The sequence below is a fragment of the Lucilia sericata genome, unplaced genomic scaffold (genome assembly GCF_015586225.1).
Source record: "Lucilia sericata isolate MDLA Ls3-8-SP2 unplaced genomic scaffold, ASM1558622v1 Contig000007F_arrow, whole genome shotgun sequence".
Classification (NCBI taxonomy): Eukaryota; Metazoa; Arthropoda; class Insecta; order Diptera; family Calliphoridae; genus Lucilia; species Lucilia sericata.
The window spans coordinates 1,258,413-1,286,288 of NW_023994048.1; the positions used below are offsets into that span (position 1 = coordinate 1,258,413).

At 29.4% G+C, this 27,876-nt stretch overlaps 1 long non-coding RNA gene across 1 annotated transcript in view; it reads right to left on the bottom strand.

Annotated features, from left to right (window-relative positions):
• Positions 1 to 14,276: 14,276 nt before the first annotated feature.
• The window catches only part of LOC119602660, a 41,217-nt gene continuing 27,617 nt past the window's right edge, over positions 14,277 to 27,876 (bottom strand). The window contains exon 3 of the long non-coding RNA XR_005231360.1: positions 14,277 to 14,475. This is a non-coding gene — a long non-coding RNA (uncharacterized LOC119602660). The remainder of the gene's footprint in view (positions 14,476 to 27,876) is intronic.

Consider the following 27,876-nt stretch of genomic DNA (forward strand, 5'->3'; position numbering starts at 1 on the left):
TTGTGCCTAACACAGAAGTGACATTCTTCTTATGATTCTATAATGCATTTATGACTCCTTTTACTTGGTGTTGTATTCGATTGCATGTGTGTTTATATATGTCATCATGCAGACTCAAGTACAAGGAATGAACTCTGCATGTTTGTTTGTGGTAATTTATTTGTACGTTTGTAAATTGATAAGGGCGATTTTAAAAGTTCTTTTAAACTTAATCTTATATCTACAATTTATAGCTTCAAGTTTTAACTTTTTCTGTCAATATAAGTATCTGCTAATTTTAGACCTCACCACGAGTATGACATTTTTAAGTTAAGAGTATTTACAGATTAATTTTAGTAATGTCCTCGCATTTTTTTGTAACTGTTCATATATTTATGCATTCTTATGTGTGTATGTGATTATAACAAAGTATTTGTTTATTGTGATTTTTAATTCATTCATATTGCATTTGTATGAAGACATTCAAACAACAATAATAAAAACATCAGCAAGCGTTAGAAAGTTTTACATATAATCATTTCAACAATAATAATAACAAGAAAGACCACACATACATACATCTAACAAACCACAACAAATAAGCCATTTAACAAATGATGCCACTACTACTACAACTATAAATTCTCTACCTTTAAACATAATTATACAGAGTTCTTCAAGTAATATGATGGTAGAAATTCTGAGTACAGGATTACACGAATAATTTTACGAAATTAGATTAACGGATTCAAACAAAGGAACGATTGACCATGCAGAGAAGGTAGTGAAACGGTAGAATACTTTCTCTATCATTCATTAAAATAAGATTCAAATATCTTGGAAGCAATGTAATTTCAGATATCACTTTCCTTAGGAACACTTGTTGCCAAATACCAAGGATCGAATTGGAACTTATTTTATATATCGTGGCCTAAGGTTTTTAAAACAATATTTTCATGGAAAGGAACGCGCATCAGGTCCAATGGAAGCCTAAATACATTTCTTCTGATCTGATGAAGTTATCCTCCGTTCAAACTAAAATAAAACAGTTTTGATATGTTTAAAAACATTTCTAATTTCATCTTTTTTTTAGAACCCTGTAAAAGTGAATGTTTTTATATACTAATAGTTATTCTTACATAGATACATATGAATGTATGTGCATTTGTATATAAAAGCTTCTTATCACAGTTTTGTTGTTGTCTTTTACAAAATTTATGTAAAATTTGTCCATGTACCAACTTACATATGGATGTGTGTATATGTGTGTATTTTTATGTATTCTACACTTTCAAATGATTTTACTATACATATTTTGTTGTTGCAAAATGCACTTTTAGCCTTAGAAAAATAAAACAAATAGTATCATTCCTTTATTTTTCTTTGTCTTCTGCACATGTTTATTCGTTAAATGTGTGGATTATATTGTTTTTGTTTTATTTCCTTCGGTTTGTGTGTTGGTGTGTTTTGTATTTTGGTATATCCCAACAACTTTACAAGTAGTCAATGTGTCCCTTTTCAAAATACTTTAGTTGACTCTAATTTTTATAATTTTGCGCCTTTTCTAAAGTATGTGTATGTAGAAAGTTGTTAGTTTTTCGCCATATAAAATAAATGCTACAGCCAATTCTCCATTAACAATGTTGATATAATCGGATGGAATTAGCTATCCCTTAGTAACTCTTACTTATTTGGAAATGTTTTCCGAACTGCAGGGAAGTCTACATGTGTGAGCTTGTATATGTGTGCATTGTCGTAGAGAGCTTGTTAAAAGTAGAATGAAATAAACACAATTAGAAAAACTTAACCTAAATGCTGAATACAAACCATTATGTTTAACTAAGACTTCAAGTTAAATTAAGCAAACAGTGACAACAACAATTCCTAATAAGCATTAGAAATTCAGCAATGTCCAAGTTTATGGTTAAAGTATTGAAAGTAAATTTCGAATATAAATTAATTTTCTTTTCGTAATATTCAATACATTTAAATCACAAATCTATCTTTATTTCTATAAACTAACATTTGCAAAAAAAAAAAGTTTTCTAAAACAATTAGGAAAGAATTCCATTTTAAATAAAATACTGTTCCTATGATCACCATTTTGGACAAAATGTTGTCAAAAAAGTCCTATGATCTTGAGAAAATACTTCCTTCATTTAAATTTGGAAAACTGTGGCAACACTTTTCTACAAAATGTGCTTAAAAATAACTTATAAGGAAAAGGACGTTCAAGCAAATTTCTGAGGGCAACATTCTTGGAAACTTGGATCGAATCAATTCAGCGATGTTCGTGCGTTTATCTATTCGTTAAATTGGCTAAAAATTAATAGGACTTTGTTCTTTCTTCAAAGATAATGCCATTCAAATTATATATTATTAATATTTAAATTCCTACTAGTTTTTAGAGTTACGTCTAAGTCCAAAATTTTTTATAAACTTTCTGAAAATGCTTGGCTTGAAAAATTTTATGCAAAAAGATGATTTTAATTCTTACAAAATTGCATTCAAATTGGTGGCTATGAGAAAAATCCTTTAAATTTAAAATGGAATTCCTCTATATCAATCACTTTTTAACTAAAGGTTTGCCAAATCAGTAATATAATACTTCAAAGTAACAAGCAAACCGACCAACCACTAGACATTACAAACCAAAACATATAAATTCATAGACAAAGACGAAAAATGAGACAACGTTGTTATACAGCGGACCACTTTCTAAGATTTTACTGCAGTAGCAGCAGCATCTCAAGAGCAATAATAATATGAACAATGACAACAAACAGGAGGAGCCACATTAGAACCATTTGTTAAAGGACCTCAGGTAAATATTTAAAATACTTTAACTCATACACACACTCTTCTAAATCAACGAATGTTTACTACAAAAAATACACATTTGTATATTGTACATTTGTAATTGTATAAACAGTAAAAGAAAACTTAATATCTTTAGCTTTAAAGTAAAGCGGAATATTGTTAGCACAACAGCAAATTGGAAGATAACCTTAAGTATACTTTCAGGTTTTTGTACTTTATCTTCATGTAAAGAATGTAGTATAGGTATGTAAGTACATATGTAAAAAATATTTGTGTAACAGAACTTTATATTAATGTATGCATGTATAACTGGGATTATAATTTGTAAATGTTTTTGTTTTTGCCTTTTTTCACTTATTGTAAGTTTGTTTATTTCTTTGTTTTTGTTAGAAACACAAGTAATACGCTCAATTATGTTAATGTCTAGGATTTACAGGCTGCAAACAAAGGATATACATACTTACAAACAGATATACACAAATATAAATACACATGTGATTCGCAACTTTAATGGAGGATATAAGAATGTAAACTATATGCCGCGGTTTGAGTACAATTTATGACATGTTTAAATATTTAAGGAAGGAATGTTCTTTTGTACATATCGTCATCTACAATTCAAATAGACCTTTCTAAGCAAAAATTCAAAATCGACTTTTTCCTTAATTTATGTCTTCTGATTTGGATGAAATCTGCTTCAACTATGACCAAAATGTCCAATTTTGACCCCTTCTAAGTCCAGCAGTTCATAACCGATAGAGCTGAAAATTTGTGTCTGGCCTAATATAAAATAGAACTAAACTTGGTGCAATTTTCATCAAATTGATAGAATACTAATCATTCTATCAATTTCTTTTCGGATCGGTCCATTATTAGTCGTAGCTCCCATATAAGGCACACTTCCGAAAATCACTTAAACAAACATATTTAATTGTCAAACAAGTTAGAGTGCTATATTCGGCTGTGCCGAATCTTAAATACCCTCCACCAGCAAGCTATTTTTAATTAAAACCCATTTAACTATCTAATTTTTAGATAACTTGGCAAAATTGTTGTTTCCGTATTGATATGCATATGCCAATCCAATTTTAATTAAGTCCAGAAAAATTTATTTTAATAGGCCAGTTCGAAAACATGTTAATGTAATGATATATCTTTACACAGAACATATTCTTGTCGAATTTTATCCGGATATAATCATTTAATAACGAATTAAGTGGTATTAAGTGATTTTCACAAGTAAACTTTGTACGGGAGCTAAGACAACTTATCGACCGATCCGGAAAAAAATCCGTAGAATGATTTATATGCTCACAAAACATATTCAAGTCTTACTTTATCCCGATAGCTTTATTATTCAAAGAAATATACGCGTTTAAATGATTTTCGTAAGTGGACCTTATATGGGAGCCTATCCGGAAAAAATTTCGTAGAGTGATTCATATAAAAACATATTTGTGTCGAATTTTATCATGATAACTTTATTTGACAATGAAAAGTGTGCATTTAAGTGATTTTCGGAAATGGGCCTTATATGGGATCTATGACCAATAGTTTACCGATCCGGGAAAAATTTGGTTGAATGATCTATATGTACACAAAACTTATTCAGGTCGAATTTTATCCTTATAGCTTTAGAATTTTATGAAATATATGCGTTTAAGTGATTTTCGGAAGTGGACCTTATATGGGAGCTATGACCAATTATGGGCCTACCCAGAAAAAATATCGTAGAGTAATTGATATTCAGACAAAACATATTTGTGTCGAATTTTATCAAGATAGCTTTATTTGACAAAGAATTATGTGCTTTTAAGTGATAATCACTTAAACGCATATATTTCATTGAATTCAAAAACTAGATATAAAATTCTACACAAATATGTTATGTGTACATACAAATCATCCTACCAAATTTTTTGCGGATCGGTCCATTATTGGTCATAGCTCCCATATAAGGCCCTGTTCCGAAAATCATTTAAACTTACATATTTCATTGTCAAATAAAGCTATGTTGATAAAATTCGACACAAATATGTTTTGTGTACATACATATGAATCACTCTACGAAATTTTTCTGGAGAGGCCCGTAATTGGTCAATGCTCCTTTATAAAAAGTCCACTTCCGAAAATCACTTAGACGCACATATTTTATTAACATCATATATAATAAATCTATTGGAGTAATATTCTTGATTTTTTTTTGCATATAAATCATTATACGAAATTTTTCTTGATCGGTCCATAATTGGTCACAACTTCCATATAAGGATCATTTCCGAAAATTACTTAAACGCACATTGACAATCAAAGTCATCGGGATAAAATTCGACATAAATGTGTATTTTGTATATATAAATCGTTATACGGAATTTTACTTCTGAAAATCACTTAATACCACTTAATTCATTATTAAATGGTTATATCCAGATAAAATTCGACATGAGTATGTTTGTGTATAGATAAATCATTATATTCAAATGTTTAGAACTGGCCTATTAATATAAAATTTTATGAAACAAAAATTTTGCAAGTTATCTAAAAATTAGATAGTTAAATGGGTTTTAATAAAAAAAAAACTTGCTGGTAGAGGGTATTTAAGAATATAACACTCTAACTTGTTAAATTATCTGTTAGGTTCAACCGGTAAACAATTTGTTTTAATTTTAAATAGTTTTAATTTTAAATAGTTTTTCTCCCTCTGTAAAATTATAAAATTTTTGATTGGGTGGCGATATAAACATTAGTATATGGCGATTATAGGGATGATGTATGGAGATCATGATTCATTTTAAGCGAATGAGGAAAAACATATTTAGATGAATATGTTGTATATAAATTTGTTAGTGTGGTGTATATATACATACAAACATACATGTACTGTATGTGTACGACATTTATATTAGGGTGATATTTTTAAAGTAAGCTTGTAAAGCTTACCCTAATTTACAAATAGATATACATATGTATGTATTTAATTGCTTCAATAATTATTGATTGAGAGCCTCTTAAATAGTATTAATTTTTCTTGAGAAATTAGCAAAATAGTTAAACATTTATTTATTTTGTTGTTTTTAAGACCATCTTTAAATTATTGAGGTTAATTTTAGAAACGGAATTCGGAATTCTATCTAAAAATATTTAATAAAAAATAAAAAATAATATCTATTATTTTTTATTAAAATAACATTTATAAAAGATCTTCATTTTTTATACCCCAGGAAAATTAGGAAAATAGAGCAATCTGGTTAATTTTAAATTGCTAAATGAAAATTGGGACATAGCATAATTAGTAAGGGATTAAAAGTCTCGGAAAATATCATGTGCGAGAAACATTATATTGGGGGGTCAAATTTGAAGAAAAATATGTTTTGGCAAATATCTTGCTTAATATGCACCGTACTCTTTTTTATGTTAATATAATTTATATAAGGTATTAAAGTTCCTACATTTTGTAGGAACCATCCGATTTGAGCCTTTTATCTTTTAACTACGTCTAATGTACTACTATCTATTAAATAATCAACAAAAATCATATATCAATTAAGATTGATATACATAATTATAAATAACACCGTCGATATTTTTAATGATCGGGCCCCATTTAACCCTAGCCTCTATACAAAGTCACCTGCAGAAAATGACTTAAATGTCCACATGTTCATAGCATCACGATGAAATTTGTCACAAATAAGTTTTATTTAAACATAATTCCCAACAATAAATTTTGTAAGGATCGGCTCAATTTTTGCCCAAGCACCCATACAACCGGACTATCCGAATTAATACTTTTATCTCTTAACTAAGGATCATTTGACTAGGTACTAAATGTTAATAAAAAAATTCGAAGTTCAAAATATAAAAAAAACAAGTTAGAGTGCTATATTCGGCTATGCCGAATCTTAAATACCCTCCACCAGCAAACTACTTTTTATTAGGTCCAGAAAAATTTATATTAATACGCCAGTTCGAAAACATTTTAATAGAATGATGGGAGTTGTGACCAATTATGGACTGATCAGGAAACAATTTCGTATAATGATTTATATGCAGAAAAAGATCAAGTCTAATTTTACTCCAATAGCTTTATTAATCAATGAAATATGTGCGTTTAGGTGACTTTAGGAAGTGGACTTTATATAGGAGCTATGAGCAATTAAGGGCCTATCCGGAAAAATTCAGTGATTCATATGTGCACAAATCATTTTTTATCAAGATATCTTTATTTGATAATTAAATATGTGCGTTTAAGGGATTTTTTGAAGTAGACCTATTACCAAATATCGACCGATCCAGAAAAAATCTGGTACAATGTTTTATATGCCTATCCGCAAAAAATTTCGTAAAGTGATTAATGTAAAGACAAAACATATTAACTTTATTTGACAATGAAATATGTGTGTTTAAGTGACTCTCAGAAGTGGACCTTATATAGAAGCTATGACCAATAATGGACCGATCCGAGAAAAAAAAGTGGTAGAATGATTCATATGTACACAAAACTTATTCAAGTCGAATTTTACCCCTATAGCAGAGTGATTCATATTTGGACAAAAAAATTTTATCAAGATAGCTTTATTTGATAATGAAATATGTGATTTTAAGTGATTTTCGTAAGTGGACCTTATATGGGAGTTATGACCAATAATGGACCGACCCGTAAAAAATTTATAAAATTTGTACGTACACAAAACATATTCAAGTCGAATATTATCCCAATAGCTTTGGAATTCAATGAAATATATGCGTTTAAGTGATTTTCGGAAGTGGACCTTATATGGGAGCTATGACCAATTATGGCCATATCCGGAAAAAATTTCGCAGAGTGATTTACATTTCGACTAAACATATTTGTGTCGAATTTCATCAAAATAGCTTTAGTTGACAATGAAATATGAGCTTTTAAATGATTTTAGGAAGTGGGCTTTATATGGGAGTTATGACCAATAATGGACCGATCCGTAAAAAATTTGGCAGAATGATTTGTATGTACACAAAACATATCCAACTCGAATTTTATGACAATAGCTTTATTCATCAATGAAATATGTGCGTTTAGGTGATTTTCGGAAGTGGACCTTATATGGGAGCTATGACCAATTGTGGACCGACTGAGATCTCCGTTAAAAGTATGATTTCTGTTAATATTATATTTACATGTACAAAATTTCGTGTTGATACCGATATATTTGAGGGAGTTATTAACGATAAACTAATTTCCGGGAATATATAACTTTGTATGGGGGCTATGGGAAATATTCGATCGATTGTAAAGATTTTGAATATAATTGATCACTGCTCTGAAAAAATAATGTTTGACAAAATTCATTGAAATATCTTTGGTAGTTTCTGAGAAAACTTCAAAAGAATTATGAAAAAAACGTAATTTTTTTCGAGGTAGTCTGAAATTTTTACTCATAACTTTTTACGTTGTTAAACGATTTTGCTGATTTTCAATACCAAACTGCTTAGGATAATAGTAAATATTTTTGGTGAATTTGGTTTATTTCCTTTGCTTAGTTTTAACGTGCGCGTGTTTTACACAGACAGACAGACGGACAGACGGACATAGCTAAATCGACTCAGAATTTGATAAGGATCCAGAATATATATACTTTGTTGGGTCTTAGATGAATATTTCTTGGTGTTACACACGGAACGACAAACTTATATATACCCTTTATCACCACTGATGGTGGTGGAGGGTATAAAAACACAAAATGATGTAAAAGATGTTAAATTGAGGTGACATCATTTCACCAGTCGGAGAATAACATAAGTAACACCCTAACCAAATTCTGAGCTCAAACCCACGCAGTGTAAAGAAAGCTATTTATTCAGCAAAACAATATTTTCAGTCATTTTTATAATTGAGATAATCTATTTTTATGCTTTCCAAGAAATTACAGTAATTTCCACAAGATCCTTTATTTAGTTGTTTCACACCAATTATGTTTATTGTATGTCTTCATACATACGTATTCTAACATATATATATATATATATACATACATACATATGTATCTTTCTTTGGTTATTTGTATCTCTTATACTTCACTATTATATGCATGTTAGTAAAATATTATTTTCAGTTACTTTAACTACATAATTTACCGCCCATATTGTTTGTTATTATACGAATAGTTCGCTCCATTTAATGCAAAGGATTTGAAGGCAAGTACAGACACAACTATAACAACTAGGGTTTTTGTTCTTATACAACTATCGACACTGACGTGGTAATACATACAAATTAACTAATTAAGTTATCGACGAAGTGAAATTAATTCCAATTTTGTACAAACAATTTCTAGGAAATTGTCCGTATTCAAAGTATTTTATATATAGTATCTAAAGATAAACCTACATATGCATGTACATATGTATATGAATATTAAGGTCGTTAAAATGATTATACAGACTTTAATTGTTTATACAAAAACATTTTTGTTGTACGGATACATTTAGACACTTTTTAACGTTGTATTCTTTTTGGATAAGAAGTTTTAAATGCTAACAACTTTATACATAAAATTTGTATATTTATCCATTGTCAATAATTGTTTCCAAAATTTTACGTGAATATATTCAATATTTTAATGACACATCTATCTAGATGGATGCATCTGTCTATTAATTTCGCTGCATAAGGTTTGTGTGCTGAAATTAGTCGTATTGAGTGAAGTCCTTTTGGCCAAGGAGTTTTTGTTTGTCTTAATAATTGTTAATATGTAGTTGTCTGTCGGCTGTTGTATGATTATGTAAATTAGGTAGAAATACGTAAGTATATTTGTATACTACTTATCGTAATGATGTGCGTTATTTTATAAAGTGTCTGTCTATGAAAAACACATTTACAAAATTAATAGGTACATATTTGCATTTTGAGAAGATTAAAGCTAATATAGGTATTTTATTTAAAACATCTTTTTTTTAACATCAAAAATTTGGGATAATAATTTTGATCAGATGATGAATTTTAAAATTTAAAAGAAGATTAAATTTTGTATTAATGCATAGGATAGAGTCATGTTAAAAATTGCATGGTTCGAATTTTATTTTAAATTAGCCATATAGATAATAACTAAAACTTGTATTGAAATACAAAAATAATTTGTGATAATTTGTAAAAATTTTTTGTTATTAAGTATTTGTTACATAATGTTATTTCAAAAAGTAAGTTTCATAATTTTAAAATATTTTCAAAATTAAAATTGTATTACTTTTTAATTCATAAAACTATATTCCATTTACTATTTATGTTTTAAATTTTAACCTATTTTACATTGATAAAAGGACAACAGCCAAAATCTCTATAAAGACATGTTCTTTTCGACCACAATTCAATTAAGTGCATCGTTATACAAATGTAAACATGAAAACAGATATATGTATGTATGTACACATGTACACATATGCAATCGTACGTATGAACATTTGCAAAGATATATACATATGTATGTATAATTACTTGGCTATAAATGACACTATGTACTTATGCGTAGCTCTAGTGGTCTATTTTATTTAACCAGTCTTACATATGTTTGATTTGTACATAAATATGTATGTATGTATATCTTTACGTATGTATGTATACGATACCAAATACATAGGTAAATATACCAAACATATGTACATGTGTATAGATATGTTTAAACATGTATGTATTTCATATCGCTCATTTACGTGAAGATCTTGATAACTCAATATTTCAGGTTTTTGAAATTATGTATTACTACAATCTATATACAATAGACCGACTCACTCTATATGGAAAGCAAAAATGTGTTTTTGTTACCCATCCCAAAATTTACCTTGCTTTGTTTTATGATGATTTCCAAAATATTTTAAGTCTAGCGATGGCCGTTCGGGAGCTGGACCAAAATTTAAAAAGGTATTTTTTTTAATTATTTTTTTAAAATTTTGGGGTATCATTAGAAAGGTGTTTTAAAGGCGCTTCCAATGATGTGTTAATCATAAATAACAGTCTCCTCATAATTGTCATATTTCAAAAAGATTTAAAATTCTTAGATTTTTCATGGATATAAATAAAATTTATGCATAATTTAGCAAATTGTGTATACCTTTAGACGCGGATTTAAAATCCCTTTCAAATGATACCACATATTGTGCAACATTTAAAAAATAACTAAAAATGGTCTTTTTTTAACCGGTCCAGATCACGAACGGTCATCGATAGACTAAAAATATTTTGGGAAACATCATAAAACAAAACAAAGATTTTTTGAAACTGGGTAAAATTTTGAATTGAACATTAAAAATCGTGTCCCTCATGGGAAATTTTCTTAAAACTGTCCAGCTCACGAACGGACAACAGTAAACCCAAAATATATTGGGTAACATCATATTACATAACAGCGAATGTTTTGAGGGGGGTAACTCAAGCACAATTTTTTGTGAGTCGGTCTAATACACATACATACATTTTATAATATTTTAGGTGGAAATGTACATTTTGTCTCAATTTTAATTTAAATTCAGATGAGAAACGAATGAACCTCTAAATTTAAAAACAGGCTTAATGTTTAAATTTCTATGATTTCTTTAAAATTTATTAAGGAATAGTAAAATGTTATAAGACCTTCATGGTTGTTTTATTGAGTTATTACACTATGTATTGTAGTAAATGAGTATTACAAGTATTAGGGACATATATAACTTCTGAAATTTTGTTTTTGTTTTCAATATATTAATTAATAAGAAAGAAAGTGAGTTTTCGATATTGTGAAACAGGGAGTAAATAAAAGATATATTACGATTTCTTACATAAAAGATTTTACCAGTGTTTCGAACTATAAACAAATCAGTCACGAAAATTTGTGAATCCCTTATATTTGGTATCTGGGAGTAAATAAAAGATATATTACGATTTCTGTTCCACTTTAAAATATTTCTTACATAAAAGATTTTACCAGTGTATCGAACTGTAAACAAATCAGTCACGAAAATTTGTGGATCCCTTATATTTGGTATCTGTTTTTCAAACATAGATAAACCTTTCTAATATACTCCTTCGTTTTGAATGGGAATATTCATGTACAAATATACTTAAGAACACATGTAACTGAACCTTTAAGCTAAATGCCAAAAGCTTGTTAAAATTTCCACAATTTTGGCAATCACAATAGCAAAAAACTTTGTATAGAAAACAGAGCAAGGTTTTTTATTACCTCTTACGGTGATTTCGAAAATACGGTGACGACCGTCCGTAATTTGTTCCGATTTCAGAAAAATACATTCTTATTATTATTAAGACAATATTATTGTATATAAATGGCTAGGTCAAATCTTATATACCTACTAGTATGTTTATTCTATTTAGAGTAGTTTTTCTAATCATATTTACATTTATGAACATCTGAGTGAATATTTCTTCATTTTTTCCATGAGATGTTTCTCCTGATATAAATAAAAAGCTGTATTGAATTTACAAAATTCTGGCCCCATTACAATACTTTACTTTTTGTAACTGTCCAGCTGATGAATGACTCTACCATCCAGTCCATAAAGGTACACTTTATCAGAGTGTTATATGTGGTAGAACAAAATAGATTTTCTTTTCCAAAAATAAAAAAAAAAAATATTTTTTTTCCATATATTTCTACAGCATAATCTAGAAGCCTGGAAACCTGCTATAATTTGTACATACTACTAGTAACAGATTTTTCATTGCGATATTAGTCTTTTTAAGCGAATTGTGGACATTTAACTAATTATTTGAAGGGGTCTTTGTATGGTCGGCAGGGTCTTCAAAGAATGTATAAAACTTAGTTGCACCGCTTTATGTCGAAAGTTTCTAGTTATGAACTCAAAAGCCCTATTCAGGAAGTTCTGTTGTATGGGGGCTAGGTGAAATAATGGATCGATTTTAAGCATTTTCAATAGACTTAATCTCTGGGACAATAAAATACACATTATGTATCAAATTTCATCGAATTATCTTCAAAATTGTGATCTGTAGTTTGATTCAAGGTTTACATGGATGGACAGACAAACAGATAGACGGACCGGCATAGCTAAATCGACGCAGAAAATTATTCTAAACATCCAAATTATACTTTTAAAAATATCATATAAATTTCTTTGTGAATGGTACTTAAAAAAGGTTTTCGCTATTAAAACACTACTGGCTACCACGTAGTGATAGGGTCTAATTTTAGGTATAACCCTAATGCAGAGTTAAAGTTTCTTATCAATATTTGGTATGTTAAGGAATTGTATAAATCCGAAATTATATAGAATTGCGATTATTTGAAAGTGTGCTAAATAGAAGAAATCTATTACTCTTTCTCTAAAAGGCAACTGTAACCTATTTCTTGCAACTCATAATGAATTCTAATACAATATATTAATTTATTGTTATCACACACTCAACTAAACATAGATTATAAACTTAAATTCAAAACTAAACGCTTATTAGTTGTTATTTAGGACGTGATTTTGTTAACACCAGAACAATATTTATTTCATCACGAATATTATATTAAGCTAACTTAAATCCTTGAAAAATCAAAGTTTACCATTGTGTAAATTGCAATTTACTGACCCAGACATTACAAGCAACATCATTATTATCAAAATCATCATCATTATCTTTAGCAGCAGAAGTAAAACACAAAATCAACAACATCTTTTTACTCTTTATATTAATATCATTTTGGTTTGGAATTTTTACAGTTTATATTTTTTCATCGTTGTTGTTGTTAGCTGGTTTAGGAAGTGTTGTTTATCCGTTTACACGTATTTTCTAATTTTACTTAAAACTTTATTTTCATTAAACCACAAAAGATTTTAGAAACCAAACGACAAACATGTAACCCTACAACCAAGAGCAACAATAAAATAACATTGTGGCATTACTTTTTAGCAAAAACTTTCCATTTAACTTTCTTCTGTAGTATAATGACAAAAAAACGAACTAGTAAGTAAGTCTGTCATGTCCGACCATATGATACGCTATACCAGTTATAAGAGCAAATATGAGAAAAGAATGGACTGATTTCAGTCGTTTTCAAAAGACTTTGTTTTTAGGTCATAGAAATATCTTGAAAATTGTGACCTGAACGAACAGGAGTACAGAAATCACTATACTTCATAGTAGGAATACAATCAATATTTCAATGAGTTTTAAACATTAGCAGAAAACTGATATACCTTCGTCACTAAAGTGGTGTAGGTTTAACTACGGTGCTAACGAACAAGCAAACATCTTGGAATAAAATGCAACCTTTTTGTTGACATTTTACATACGTACAAATGTATATATGTACATACTCACTCAAATACACACACTGCAATTTGCCAAAAATATTTAGTAAAATGCCAACAATACACACGCACACCCAGGATTCAGAGTCATTTTAATAAGTACAAATATTTTGGAGAAAAAAATAAAGATGAAAACAAAAATAAATATAACATGCAACTAATATCAAATTATCTCTAGAAATCCTTGCAAAAAATTTGAGAATTTTCTCTTTTCACTCATTTTCAACCATGTCCCGTATTCCTTCAACTCAAGATGATAATAATTTGCACGCAAAAGTCACATTATTTGCACGTACACAAAAACTTGTTATTTTCTCCAGGTTATGCTTCTTCTAGCGTGTGCCAATGTTATTTTTTTTTTATATATATATTTTGTAAAAATACGATCTAAAAAGAAAAACAAAATAAAAAAAATATTTTTGGTGAAATTGGTACATGCTTGTGTGTATGTGAGAAAGGGTAAAATCTGCATGTGTTTCTATGTGGTTTATAAAAGCGATTGCAAAAATTTTAATATTGTAAAAAAAGGAGAAAATACTAGATTTGAATATTTTTAAAAATATTTTATCGCTTGAACAAGTTTCATCTAAACACACTTTGCTGTACTACATTTACAAAAATAAATATTAGACAATCCATGACGACAAATACAAACAATACTTAAGAAGTTGATAGTCCTGAGTCGAAAATATTAAGTAAAAATAGAACTGAGCTAGAACTGACCTAGAACTGAACTAGAACGGAACTAGAACTGAACTAGAACTGAACTAGAACTGAACTAGAACTGGACTAGAACTGAACTAGAACGGAACTAGAACTGAACTAGAACTGAACTAGAACTGAACTAGAACTGAACTAGAACTGAACTAGAACTGAACTAGAACTGAACTAGAACTGAACTAGAACTGAACTAGAACTGAACTAGAACTGAACTTGAACTTGAACTAGAACTGAACTAGAACTGAACTAGAACTGAACTAGAACTGAACTAGAACTGAACTAGAACTGAACTAGAACTGAACTAGAACTGAACTAGAACTGAACTAGAACTGAACTTGGACTAGAACTGAACTTGAACTAGAACTGAACTAGAACTGATCTAGAACTGATCTAGAACTGATCTAGAACTGAACTAGAACTGAACTAGAACTGAATTAGAACTGAACTAGAACTGAACTAGAACTGAACTAGAACTGAACTAGAACTAGAACTGAACTAGAACTGAACTAGAACTGAACTAGAACTGAACTAGAACTGAACTAGAACTGAACTAGAACTGAACTAGAACTGAACTAGAACTGAACTAGAACTGAACTAGAACTGAACTAGAACTGAACTAGAACTGAACTAGAACTGAACTAGAACTGAACTAGAACTGAACTAGAACTGAACTAGAACTGAACTAGAACTGAACTAGAACTGAACTAGAACTGAACTAGAACTGAACTAGAACTGAACTAGAACTGAACTAGAACTGAACTAGAACTGAACTAGAACTGAACTAGAACTGAACTAGAACTGAACTAGAACTGAACTAGAACTGAACTAGAACTGAACTAGAACTGAACTACAACTGAACTACAACTGAACTAGAACTGAACTAGAACTGAACTAGAACTGAACTAGAACTGAACTAGAACTGAACTAGAACTGAACTAGAACTGAACTAGAACTGAACTAGAACTGAACTAGAACTGAACTAGAACTGAACTAGAACTGAACTAGAACTGAACTAGAACTGAACTAGAACTGAACTAGAACTGAACTAGAACTGAACTAGAACTGAACTAGAACTGAACTAGAACTGAACTAGAACTGAACTAGAACTGAACTAGAACTGAACTAGAACTGAACTAGAACTGAACTAGAACTGAACTAGAACTGAACTAGAACTGAACTAGAACTGAACTAGAACTGAACTAGAACTGAACTAGAACTGAACTAGAACTGAACTAGAACTGAACTAGAACTGAACTAGAACTGAACTAGAACTGAACTAGAACTGAACTAGAACTGAACTAGAACTGAACTAGAACTGAACTAGAACTGAACTAGAACTGAACTAGAACTGAACTAGAACTGAACTAGAACTGAACTAGAACTGAACTAGAACTGAACTTAAACTGAACTAAAACTGAACTAGAACTGAACTAGAACCGATCTAGAACTGAACTAAAATGCATAATTTTTATTTCAAGCTAAACATTAATTTCTTTAATATCGTATAGAAATGAAACAGTACTTTAATTTGTTTCACAATTGTAATCGCCAGAGGAAATATATCACACTTTTAATTTATAATTTTCACTTTTTCCTGGAGTTTTTATTTGTTGACAACTAAATCTCTTTGATAAGCACTTGGGCAGCAGGAGTTTTATTTAAAAAGTACCATCTCCTGCGGCACTAGTACTTAGAAAAGTGATTTTCGTTTTTGAGCTTAAACTGAAATAAAAGATAATAAATATATGTCTATTTGGTTACTATTAAGGCCAATAATTATTTATATTTACAATTTTATTAGATTTAATATTAAATAAATATATAAATTAAACAATTCATTAAATGTACAAAATGTATGGAAAACTTACTTATGTGACTTATAGTAAATTTCAGAAAAATCTTATTATAGTGTACTGCTGCTGTTTGACATACATAAATATATCCTTAATGGAGAGGTAAAAAAAGTATTAAAGCATAGACGGACTTGACTGACCATACCAAACCTTATAGCAGTTCTTTTAACACAGTGATGACATTGGAGGCAAGTACTTACCAAAATCGCTTTTAAATAAATACTTAAAAATAGGGAGTTAAAAAGTTGTTTTGTTTACAAAATCGGTCTCGTATTTTCAACACCAACAATTTCGAAATATTTTAGCAATTTATTGACGATATATTTTAGCAACTTATTATTGAAAAACTAATTTTCCAAAGGTTGTTTGTGGTCTTCTTCTAACGATCCGATTTTAACCCAAATCAAGATGTAGGGTCCTTGTGGATATTACGTGTACCAAACTTCATTGAATTATTTTCGAAATTAGAAATCGTATTTAAAATGTTTAAATAAGTGGACGAATGTCGGGCTTGATTTAACAGACTAAAAATATGATTTTAAGATGGGTATTACCATTTATTTGTATGCTCTATAAACATCAGCATAAACCAAATACAAAAGAAAACAAATTATGAAGTATTCTGCGTAATTTATTGTTAAAACACGAATATGGTTTCTGAAGAATTAATGTTGATGAATTGTAGATATTTTGAACTAATTTTGGTAAATGTTTTTGTTTTATTTAAAGCGTTTCAAGCTATAACGCTGTAAACACGAACTCAACAATAATTAATGTTTTATTATCTGCAAGGAGCATTAAGTACAAATACACATTAAACAATTCAGTAACATATTTTGCATAAATAGACTTCTTTACTCCACGTCTATGTGTTAGTAGGCTGATATTAGGTTTATATAAAATAAAAATTACAGAAGATAAGCTCTAATTTTGTTGGATTCGTAACTATAGAATAAACATAAAAAATAAACAATCATAATAGTGATCGTCCACAACAAGGAATAAACATTTTATTCCTTTTATCAAAAAGCATTTACGAGTAGATTATTTGTTGCTTTGATGTTTTACAAAATACCAGTGCCAAAGACTGGAACTAACACTGTGTTTGTGTGGTCAACCCAACAACCAACCATACAACCAACGAACCTGCAAAGCCAGTTCAAATGTATGCACGATAAAAGGTGGCATCAGTGGCGGTGGTGTTGATGATGACGGTGGTTGTGACGATGATTGTTACATAAACTGGTATGTGTGTCAACGGAAACGGAAATTCATATACAGACATTCATACACATATCTGCTGTTATGTTACACTCTATATCGAAAAAGGTTCCCTATGGCTATTAATTTTGTAGTCAGAGATAACTAACTGTATTTAAATGTATGTATGCTTGTGTAGGTTTTATGCACACGTAGCCATACACATAATATACACGACTGTAAACTTGTATATATTAGTATCCCAGGCACTTGTGGATCAACTGTATAGTAAAACGTTATTACATGTTTTATGTAGAAAGTTTCATGTTTTTTTTTCTCTGCTTACCTGCTTTATTGAGGATATAATTTTTTGACGAATTTTTCATTGTTTTTATTACGATTTTATTTTTTACTTCTTTAGTTATTTGCCAGGTTTTCTCAATTCCGTTGCGGTTGTTTTTGTTGATTATAAGCTTTTTTCACGTTATTTTCGTAGTATTTATTTTGGAGTTTTTTCTTTTAATATAAAAATTCGTTTGTTTGTTGTTTATATTTCCTACATTCTCTTCAAAATATTTTATTTTTTTAATTTATACCTATAGGCTTATATGTATACTAAAATACACAAATTGTTGCTTATTAATTCCTTACATTCATTGACAGCGCACAGTGGGAAAAGTATTATTAAAATCCACAAGAGGCAATAATTATATTTAGTACTGAACTATAACTGAATTAGAACTAAACTAGAACTGAACTAGAACTGAACGAGAACTGAACTAGAACTGAACTAGAACTGAACTAGAACTGAACTAGAACTGAACTAGAACTGAACTAGAACTGAACTAGAACTGAACTAGAACTGAACTAGAACTGAACTAGAACTGAACTAGAACTAGAACTGAACTAGAACTGAACTAGAACTGAACTAGAACTGAACTAGAACTGAACTAGAACTGAACTAGAACTGAACTAGAACTGAACTAGAACTGAACTAGAACTGAACTAGAACTGAACTAGAACTGAACTAGAACTGAACTAGAACTGAACTAGAACTGAACTAGAACTGAACTAGAACTGAACTAGAACTGAACTAGAACTGAACTAGAACTGAACTAGAACTGAACTAGAACTGAACTAGAACTGGAACTAGAACTGAACTAGAACTGAACTAGAACTGAACTAGAACTGAACTAGAACTGAACTAGAACTGAACTAGAACTGAACTAGAACTGAACTAGAACTGAACTAGAACTGAACTAGAACTGAACTAGAACTGAACTAGAACTGAACTAGAACTGAACTAGAACTGAACTAGAAACTGAACTAGAACTGAACTAGAACTGAACTAGAACTGAACTAGAACTGAACTAGAACTGAACTAGAACTGAACTAGAACTGAACTAGAACTGACTAGAACTGAACTAGAACTGACTAGAACTGAACTAGAACTGAACTAGAACTGAACTAGACGACTAGAACTGACTAGAACGCGTTATATATTTCTAAGCAAACCCACAATACCCATGATTTTATGTTACTTAGTTTTTGTCTGTAGTGTTTTTATTCATATTATGGTTCATATTTGTGTTGGCTTAATAAATTGTTTTACTTGACATTTCACTGCTGATGATTATGTTGGTTAATGGCTGTGATGTTGATAAAAATAATAATAATAATACTGATGGAGATGAAAAACAATGTTATTGCTGTTGCTGCTTTTTATTATTATCATCAGTATTGTTGTTTTATTATAAAGCTGTATTTTCGTTGTGTTTTTTATCTTTGTATTTAACAACCATTAAAACTTCCATACACACGTACGTCCATATATTAATACAAATAGAGGGCATGGTATTCTGCTATTCTGCTGTTTAAAATCATGAAAAATTGTGAAATATTATTTACTTTAAAGTAGATGTTTGCAATTGAGGTCTTTTGACTTTTGTTTATCTGCAAATAATGATGTTTAATACACAAAAAACTGACTTAATCATGTTATTTTCATTAAATGTATTAAGAGTTAAATTTTTTAAAAACAAGTAAGAAATTATAGTCGGGCGTGGCCGACCATATGATACCCTACACCATTATTTAATAATATTAAGTGTGATTTATTTTTCACAACAAAGCATTTATCTTGAATATTATCTTGATTTCGATTTATTTAAGAAAAACTAATTTTCTGAACGAGGCTTTATGTGGAGGATATGAGGACCGATCCCGATAAGTCACTTTGTGAATGGGGCTTTGTATGGGAGCTAGGGTCAAATGAGATCCGATCATATCAGAATTCAGCAAGCTCATCAAGATTTGTATAAAACTTAGTCTTATACATAATTATGAGCTCAAAAGTCATGTATGGGGGCTAGGTGAAATAATGAATCGATTTTAACCATTCTCAATAGGTTTCGTCCTCGGTTCAAAATAAATTTTTCAAATTTCAATCAGAAAGTGATTCTGAGTCAATCGGTATACTTTAAGGTGGGTATAGTACCAATATTTTACTGCGTTACAAACATCAGCACAAACGCATAATTCCCACTATAGTGGTGTAGGTTATAAAAATATTTGTAAAAGTTCACAAAACACTTTTTTCTTCAATTGGCTCTTAACATAGAGGTGACTTACTTAAAACATTTTAAAAATTGGTATAAATAATTTATTATAATTTACGTACACATTGTCAAATTTTATTAGGTTAATTTAATATTAAATTCTTTAATGAAATATTATAAAACAATATGCTGACAGTTAATTATAATATGAGAATATATATTTAAATATATACAGGAAAAGAGTGCACAATATGTCATACTGCTAACGGGAGAGAATTTAATGTATGTAAACTTTTTTGCACATTAAAAATCCTCAAACAATTAACAAAACTTATTTAGTAAATTTTAATAATTAAGAACACTAAAATATTTCTAGTGTGTTATAATCTTTTGCAATTACCTACTTTTTATTTCACTATCTATATATATAAAAATGAATGTGTGTTTATTTGTTTGTGGGTTTGTTTGTTTGAAGTCTATAGACGGCTAAACGGCTGTATATCTGGAAGGAACTATAGGCTACTTTTCATTTTAAAATTTCAAGTAATCGAGTTGCCACGCCTACTTATTAAATAACTATTAAAAGTCATATATCTTGGAAACTGGTACATTTAGAGTTCTCAAATTTTGCACGGACAACTTTGACATCCATAAGAATATTTTTGGATAAAATGGGCGGAATGACTATAGTGAGCGTGGCACCTTCCATATTAAGAAAATATTAAATCAGTATATCTGGGAAAATGTAACAGAGCCCTCTAATTTGGTCGGAGCCACATAAGTCTCAATATGATTAGTTAGGATTAAAAGTGGGCGGACCAGCAGCAGGGGGCGTGGCACCTCCCATATTAATTAAATACACAAATTCGTTTATCTTGGAAACTATTAGAGTTAAAAGCTTAAAATTTTGCACGAAGAACTTTAGCATCCATGTAAATATTTTGGGTAATAAATTGACGGACTACCAATGGGGAGAGCGGCACCTCCCATATGAATTAAATACAACAAAATATTTTATCTAAGACACTAATAGAACTAGATTCCTAAAATTTTGCAAAAAGGACTTTCATATTCATCTGAACATTTTGGGGTAAAAAGCGGACTTTCATTAGGGGGTGGCTTGGAACCCCAATATGAATTATATAGAAAAATTTGTATATCTGAGATACTGTAGAAGATAGAATCTTCAAATTTTACATGAAGAACTTTGACATTCATGTGAACATTTAGAGAAAAATTGGCGGACTTTCAATGGGGGGATTGGCCCCTCCCATAAGAATTAAAATCGGAAAAATTGGCGAACTTGCAATAATTTGAGTGGCATCTCCCATGTGTAAGTGGGTTTTTTTGCTTTTAGGGTAGCTAAGCACACTGGGTATAGTTGGTAACCTATAAAATTTAGAAAACTTCGTATATACAATCACACAGCGTTATATATGTATGAACAATGTACATTGTACATATTCCATAAGAGCTTAAAAATACTGAATATCCTTTCACAACATACCCACACACAACCTGATATAAGCAATATACATATCTACATTAGAGTGTCTCATGGACACCCTTTTTTGTGGAAATAACTCTCAAACGACAATATCGTGATGAATACGATAAAAATAAGATATATGTACATTTTCTCAAAATGTCCTTTCTACCAGATAATCCTTAAAAATACTTATAATTTTGTTTCTTCTCCAATTCAGTACATTAACTCGAATCGTTTCCTAAATCAGATTTCTAAAAAAAGCTGGGTCAGTCTAATGTGAATATGCATATATAAATATTTAATATTATTATCGAAGTGGTACAAACTATTTGAAAAATTCAATAACGGCACAATTCCCCAACATTAAATGACCTCAAATATTTTAGTCTATTGTTCAAATGCATTTGGGTTATTTAAATATTAGTATCAAATACATATGTATAGATTTTTTCGTACTATATGTATATGTATTTTATCTGCTAGTAAATATTAAAGCAGTGAGCATAAAAGTTTGAATAAAAACAGCTAAATGAATTTTCTATATATTTAACCACCATATAATGTACATAGATATGTATATCTATAAAATAATAAGAATTTTAGAAAAAAAATATAGACATAAAATAACTGGACATGTAAACTAAAGGCGAAAATATTCAACAAATTTTCATTGATATAATAATTGTTGTAATTAAATTTGAAAAAAAAACTCTCACAACAATAAAACCACAAATTTGTAAAATAAATACCAAAGGGGTTGATTGTTGAGTGCAATATTTAGCATATAACAGAGTTGGGGGTAGTGCATTAAATATTTAGTGCACTAAGGTTTCCACTAAATCCCACTGTAGTGACGAAATTTTGATTTTCCACTATTTTTTATCACTATAGTGGTAGTGAAACATATTTTAACTACCATTAAAAAAATTAGTGGTAGTGAAACATATTTTAACTGCCACTAAAAAAAATAGTGGTAGTGAAAATTTTTCCACTACCACTAACCATTAGTGGTAGTGAAAATTTTGCACTACAATAAAATAGTGCAAATGTTTAACAGTCACTACATGAATGCTTTAATATGCACTAAAATCTCAAAAAATAGTGTTTGTAAAAATAATCCAAACAAATTGAAAATACATATGTACATATGTATGTTCAAAATATTTCTATTTTATTATTTTTTATTGTATTAAAGAAAAATCATATACATACATACATACATACATACATACATACATACATACATACATACATACATACATACATACATACATACATACATACATACATACATATTTATGGTTTTTAGAAAATGAATTCGTTCGTAATAAATGAAAGAAAATGTCAAAAATATACGATAGATACATACATACATACATACATACATACATACATACATACATACATACATACATACATACATACATACATACATACATACATACATACATACATACATACATACATACATACATACATACATACATACATACATACATACATACATACATACATACATACATATTTATGGTTTTTAGAAAATGAATTCGTTCGTAATAAATGAAAGAAAATGTCAAAAATATACGATAGATAAAGTCCTTAAAAAACAACGAAAATAATACCAAAATACGAAATAAAATGTGGCCCCTTGATACCGGATGCAATTTGAATGACAAACCTTTTAATTTCTTGTCACTTTGCGTACAATTTTTATGTTGTTTTTCAAAATATATTTTTACATAAATTTAGTGAATGATTATATTTTTCCACTATCCTGTTAGTGGAGAAAAAAAATTTGCACTAAGCTGTAAAAAAAGGGTTTTCACTATCACTAAATTAATTTTAGTGAAAAACTTTCTTGTACCACTACCACTATTGCTTAGTGAGGCTGTAATTTTTCAACTCACCACTAAATATCTATTAGTGATAGTGAAAAATTTTGCACTATCACTAACATTTAGTGGAAACTGCAAATTTAGTGCACTACCCCCAACTCTGGCATATAAAATAGAGATAGTGAAACAGACGGTGACAAAAAATCAGGTTTCATAATCTTCGGAACAGAACTAGTACAGAAGTAGAATAGAACTAAAATAGAATTAGATCAGAACTACCACAGAACTAGAAAAAATTAGTACAGATATAAAACAGAAATTGCAATGAACTAGAGTAGGATTAAATTAAAACATTTTGTTGTCGATTGTAAATTTAAAATCGTATACGACTGAAGTCGTCTATAGAAAAATTCAAAATGTGAAAAACATAAATTTTTATGGATTTTTTGTTTTGTAAAACAAAAAGAAGCAGTTTAAAAAACGGTTAATGTAACGAACGTTAACCACCACGTAAACCATTAAAGTGCAATTATAATTATGATGCCATTGTTCGTTCATATGTATTTACGTATATGTACATATTATACATATGTATGTATATAGGGGAGAATATATGGTGTTACACATTGTATGATGCTGCATAAGCAGACTTATAGGCAGACATATTGTTACACAAACACATCTACATCCATATGCATATAAACACCTGAGTGGATAAATACGAAAATGAGAATATAAAAGTAACAGTTGCAGTAACTTTATAATAGCATAACCATTCAAGTAAAATGTTTTCAAGAGGCTGTTACTACTGGTTAACTTAGGGGTACTTTTGAATTTGAATAGCAGAGAGGGCCTTTTGTTTTATAATTTGAACTAAATTAAAGGCCCTATTTACATATACACACAGTAGCTAGATAACATGCTAACGCACCTGCTACTCTCTCTCATTACAAGTGAATGGCCGCACATTTGAAGTATGTGTTTGTGTGAAGTGTATGTGCTTTACATAAATAAATGCATTTTGTGCAAAAAATCTTACTTTCTTCCACATTCAAATACAATGCAATCAAACATATGTATGTATATAAAGAAAAAAATAACATCGAGAATACATAGAACCTAAACCCACAGACAGTTATAGAAAATGTCACAGCTTGGTATATAAACATATAAAAAGATGCCACAACAATGCAATCTAAAAACAATGAAAACAGAACAAGCCAAACAGTGAAAAAATTACAAACGCACATACATACATATTTAATATAATGAAATACAATAGAAAACAACACTGAATACACTAAATATGCCATCATAACAAACGCCTTAAGGGTTTTATAACAATGCAATAATGCCGCAACATACTAGTATATCTATGTATGTATGTTTAGAAAATTCCTTTTATAATTCATACATACATACATATGTATGCACATTAGAGGCGCCCAAAATATTAAGATTTAGTATGTATGAGTCTTTATTTATTAGTGTCTAAAAATTACTTGTTGTTTGACCTTTTGTAGAAATCAAAAAAGTGTTATTATGTTACCAATTTTGACATTTTCAATCAATTTAATGCATGAGTTGCCGTTATTCGATTGGTCTAAAATTGTACACCTGTTAGTATTATTAACTAATGAAAAAAACTGAGACCTTTTCAAGCAGCAATAATAATTTTGGGCACCTCTAATTTACATACAAGCAAGCAAATCCACTCTTTCGTGTATGAATGCATAAATACCCTGCAGTTTAATAAGTAATTTTTGTCAAATTTACGGTACCAAAAGGTAACTTGTAGAATATAATATGTAGTTACCTTACAGGGTATTGTTCAATTTATTTCGGTTGTAGAATCTGCTAACAGGATTTTTTTAGGATTTTTTTCTCACTATCGGGTGACGATTGACTTCCTCGTAGGACAAACACATGTTAAAATAGTCAGTGGCTAGGGGTAATTTTAAGTTGTAGGTTAAATAGATAGTTCGGGACTGTCCGACCGAACTGCTGGGATATTCGTCATTGCACCACTACTTTTGCGATTTGCAGGGTATGTATTACATCTAGTCATGCACTCACACTTTCATATATGTATGAATAAACCCATTTGCAATGAATGTAGATATACATATACACCTATCCGTCCTTTTGCACGATAGATACGTTACTGAAAAAGGTGTAACATATAAATCATAATTTATTTAATGAAACTATAATTTTTGAAAATAAAATATATATGTATTGGAAACTTAGTGTCAAGTGACCCAACTTTAAAAATCGATGTCTTCCGATTTGGATGAAATTTGCACAAAGGTTAGCATTATGGGACAGACACACATTTTCAGCTCTATCGGTCAAGAACTGCCGGAGTCAGAGGGGGTAAAGTTTGGACATTTTGGTCATACAGGGTTTTATTCAAATGCGTGTAAATTTTCACCTATTGGTCCTAGCAAAAAAATTCCAAAGGAGTTTAGATAGCTATTTCTTCAATGTTTTCAAAAAAAAAATTAATTTAAAAAAAATTTTCTTTTTTTAAATATTTTTTTTCCCCATAAAGACGTTAAAGTATATAACTATAAAGTTTGTAAAAAAAATTGTCCAAGCTTTCTCCAGAGTAAAAAAAAATACAACAAAAACGTCCAAAAAAACGTATAGGAGGAAATTAATTGGCAAATATTGAAAAAAAAAAATTATTCTTAAGTTAAAAAATTGGAAGACATCGGTTTTTAAAGTTGGGTCACTTGACACGAAAAGACCCATGTATATATGAGATTACTTCATTTGTCACAAAGTTAAGAAGATTATTCTTTCATTTCCAAATTATCGACATAATTTAGTGTATTTAAGTATCGATTTTATTTCTATCACTCGTTTAACGCGATAAATAAAAAAATCATCCTAAAGCGAAATCGTGTAAAACAGGTGTAGTGAGAAAACGAGGGATAGTTGTATATTTATACACATAACAATCGAAATGTTAAACCACAGATAGCCCACCCGTAGATTTTATTCAATTTTACAGTATTTGTATTTTTTAGATTTTATAAATGTATTTTTTTGTAAAATTGCATCTGTATGTATACACATTTGTAAGTATACTTTTTTTTGGTAGTTTTTTTTATTATGACTTTTATTTAGAGAATAAATTTTTGTATATCTATCTCAACTAGTACTTGTTTATGATATAGAAATCATCAGAAAGCAACAGGAGAAACAATGAGAAATTTAAAAACATTTTGCGAAAATGTCTTATTATATGAGTATACTTTCCTCAAGAAAGGAGTAAAATTTGTATATATACATAGTTTTTATCATTTATCCAGAATATTTACATTGTATATGTTTATAAGCCATATTTGTATTATTAATGCAATTGCCAACATTTTTGTGATCGGTTTAATATAATCCAACTCAATTCCGACGCAGATTTAACATTAATTGGTTGTTATAGTCTAGTGTTCACAATTATATACTTATTGCAAAACATTTAGTAATTTCAGTTTACATATTACATACATATACATTAGGTTGTCTCGGGGACAACGCTTTTGTAGGCACCCCCGTTAGATAATGTGTTTTACTGTACCGAATACGTGAAAAATTAAAAAAAAAAAAAAAAATTTAACCCTTTAAAAACTTCCACAATGCACTACCAGCTGATCTTGAATATCCTATTCCCTGCACAATTTGTCAAGTACATCAAATTCCCAAAATAGTGTTCCTCTGGACACTCTAATATACATATAACCATTACTAAATGTTTTTATTGTATGCAGATTCCTGCTACTTTGACTTCCTGTATGCAGAATGACAGTTATTTTTCAAACAAACAAGTTACAAATGACTAAATAGTTTTCTCTCTTTTGATTTTGTCTAAACTTTGTTTTAGTTTTGTTGTGTTATGGTAGATTAGAATATCAATAATATTTATTTTATAGATCCAATAGATGTTTCAAATGCAACTGAATACTTCTAAAACCATTGTATGGCGCAGTACCGGAAGTTAGAAGTGTCAAAAATAAAAGAAATCTAAATAATTTAAAAGCCAAAACGATTTTTACTAAAAAGCTTTGTCAATATTTGAAACAATTAAAAAATAAATAGAAATGGAAAATATAAAAAATGTTAATGTAACA